This window comes from Lepisma saccharinum, chromosome 28 (genome assembly GCF_977018435.1).
Source record: "Lepisma saccharinum chromosome 28, izLepSacc3.1, whole genome shotgun sequence".
Lineage (NCBI taxonomy): Eukaryota > Metazoa > Arthropoda > Insecta > Zygentoma > Lepismatidae > Lepisma > Lepisma saccharinum.
Window position 1 is genome coordinate 20,442,286 of NC_139256.1, and position 3,539 is coordinate 20,445,824.

The 3,539-nt window shown below is 45.6% G+C and overlaps 1 pseudogene; it reads right to left on the minus strand.

The window, feature by feature from the left end:
• Positions 1–332: 332 nt before the first annotated feature.
• Positions 333–2,275, minus strand: LOC145980838 (glucose dehydrogenase [FAD, quinone] pseudogene; annotated as a pseudogene).
• Between the last annotated feature and the right edge of the window lie 1,264 nt (positions 2,276–3,539).

Consider the following 3,539-nt stretch of genomic DNA (forward strand, 5'->3'; position numbering starts at 1 on the left):
ATTGTATATAAGTAATGCTTTTGTGAAACACATCTGTTTACCTTAGAACTGTCTTGACTTGTTTATGTTTATATTTATATTTTGTTTATTTTACTTTATCTTGTTTCGTGTGTTCATTTTAACACTAGTGTACTGTCTTACTGTTGTTTCTTTCCGGTTTAAAATTACTTCTGCTGTACTGGAAATTTCAATAAATAAATAAATAAATAAACCATATAATAGCAATGATTACCGTTACAAATTGCAGGACACAGTTGAAAATGCAAATACAATGCTCAACGAATTGTTAAAATAAATGATATTTATGTGGCAAGAAAGTTGGGGCTGAGCTACTTTAGGTTTGCTGTGAAATGCAATTCATATTTTTACTTCTAAAGATATTTCGTAGTCTGCAAAAAAGAGTCTGGAAGGGCTTGGAAATGGTGTTGAGAAAATTACTGGACTGACTTTTCGGCCAGTCCTGCTTTATCATATCCGATCCCTTTTCGGCAATCATGATTGTCGGCCCATTGGTGTGACCGCTGATTGCAAAAGGGATTATGGAAGCGTCGACAACTCTCAGTCCCTTGATTCCTTTAACTCGTAGTTTTGGATCTACAACAGCTGTGTTGTCTCCAGAAGGTCCCATTTTGCAAGTTCCCACTGGATGAAAGAAGGAGTAGGTGTAGTGCCTGATGATACACAACCAGTATTCCTGTGATCCGAACACATGACCTTCGCACCCAGGAAGCGTTTCGGTTACCAACCGGGCTCTGATTTGCCGAAAGGACTTTGAGTGTGAGAGATTTGTAGCAACTTGAATTCCTTTTAGTAAGGTATCCACATCATACTTATCGTCCAGGTAGTTGGCAAAGATCAGCGGATGGTCTGACGGATTGATGGAGCGAAGTCGGATTCTTCCTCGGCTGCGGGGGTGAAGAACTATTGGCCTGACGATGATGCGATCGTAGTAGCATAGTGGTTCCTTTGGTTTGGCCCCCACGAACGTGTCGGCAACGTTACTCTGCAAGTTGGGATCGAACCTGAGTTCTATGTCTGGAAAGTCTGATGGTTCCGAACTGGATGACTGCAGAAAGGCAAGCACACTTCCAGGTCCCGTAGCTGATAAGGGTCCTCTCCTGTGTTCGTGGTATTCTTCCAAGTCCCCCTCGCGCTTTTGTGGTGACACAGGATACGATGCAGTGTCGCTGAGAGAAAACACAACGCCACCTGTTGTCACGTGGTCTTGCAAGTTGTCCCCCACTCTGAGGTCCCGGACGACTGGTATCCCGAGGTCTTGAAGATGTTCCTTAGGTCCAACACCAGAAAGCATGAGGATTTGCGGAGTGTTGATGGAGCCTGCTGATAATATGACTTCCTTCCGTGCCCTCGGTATGTACGTCTTACCATCTTTAGTATATTCCACACCGTAAGCCTTCTTGGTCTTATCGTCGATGAGCACTCTAGTTACGAGAGAGTTCTTAGATACATGGAGATTGTCACGTTCTCTGATTGGTCTAATGAAAGCTCTGTTGGTACTGTATCGTTCGCCGTGTGAGTATGTGGTTTGGGATCTCATGACACCAATCTGTGTTTCCCCATTCACATCAACCCTGGGAATCCCCAGTTCTTCTTGCACTGCTTTCATTATGGCACGAACATTGTCATCTGCGTATGGAAATTGTTGTACTGGCTGGTATCCTCCTGTCGAGTGGTAAGGCGACGCTGCAATGTCTGGATCTTGGTTGTCTTCAGACTTGAGAAAGTACGGCTGAACTTCCCGATAACTCCACCCATCGTTACCTAATTCCGACCACATGTCGTAGTCCCTCTTGTTTCCTCTTGTGTACACCATATTGTTGACGGCGCTGGTGCCACCCATTACTTTTCCCCGAGGCACCATACATGTACTGTTACCTCTGGACAAACACGCATTGGCCTGGAACTCGGTCCTGTATTGCCAGTCCAGTTCTCCATTAAGCAAGAACTTCATAGCCGCTGGAATTGCAGTCGATGGAGGCTCCTCCCCTCCAGCTTCCAGCAGCAGCACCTTCCAGCCCGATACTTCAGTCAGCCTGTTGGCAACCACGCAACCTGCGGACCCAGCACCGACCACTATGAAGTCGTGTTCTTCATCTGAAGACTTGGTGTTCTTAACGGAAGTTTCTTGTGACTCGGCGATTAGATTTTTTATTATTCTCATGAAGATTAGCAGCGTAGATGCATAGCAGAATTGTAGATTGGAATTTGGGTCACACTGTGTGAATCCGTTGTAGACTCTTGTGCTCAGATCCATTTAATAGCTACCTGCGAAGGAGTAAGCAAAACTGTATAAGTCATCTTAGTAGCTGTAGAAAAGTAACCAAGTGATCAAGTCGAATATAGTACCTGCAAGAAAAGCAAGCAAAATATTGTTAAGTCCACTTTTATCCATATGCAAAGGCAACCAAAAGGTAATTAAGCTAAATTAGTGGTAGTAGCTAAAAAAAGTAAGCAAATGGCGCTCAAGACGTTTACAAACAATGAAGTCATTGGCGACTTGTAATCACACATTCGCGATTATCTCGAAAACGGACCGTTTGTAGGCCCATGTTTACTGAGACTTTTTTGCTTCTATTACCTGGCAGTCAATACAGTGTTGGTCCACCCTTAGCCTTAATGACAGCGTTCACTCTCACAGGCATACTTTCAATCAGGTGCCGGAAGGTTTCCTGAGGAATGGCAGCCCGTTCCTCGCAGAGCGCAAAAATTAGAAGAGGTATTGATGTGGATCGGTGTGGTCTAGCACGAAGTCGGAATTCCAAAACATCCCAGAGATGTTCTATGGGATTCAAATCAGGACTCTGCGCACACCAGTCCATGAGTGGGACGTTGTTGTCAAACAACTCCCCCACAAGCCCTGCAGTATGGACGGTGCTCGGTCGTGTTGAAAGACACAATGGTCATCCCCGAACTGGTCTTCGATGGTAAGCAGTATGAAAGCTGTTAAAATGTCAACGTAAGCTTGTGCCGTGACATTGCCATGTAAAGCAACAAAGGGCCAAGCCCCCACCAGGAGAAACATGACCACACTGTAACCCCGCCACCTCCGAATTTCACTGTCGGCACTATACAGGCTGGTAGATGTCGTTCACCAGGCATTCACCACACCCACACCCTACCATCGGATCGCCACATTGTGTACTGTGATTCATCATTCCACACAACGGTTTTCCACTGTTCTATGGTCCAATTTCGACGCTCCTTGCACCACACGAGGCGGCGTTTGGCATTTGTCTGTGTGATGTTTGACTTATGGGCAGCTGCTCAGCCATGGAAACCAAGTTGCCGCACCTTGCGCCAAACAGTAATGGTGCTTGTAGTAGATCCTGATGCAGTTCGGAATTCCTGTGTGATGGTGGCGATGGATGATTGACGATAATACTGTACGACCCTCTTCAACACTCGATGGTCTCTGGAGGTCAACATGGGAGGTTGGCCTGCACGCTTTTGGGTTGTATACATCCCTTCACCATAACATTGGAAACAGTGGACAGAGGAATGTTTAGGAGGGTGGAAAT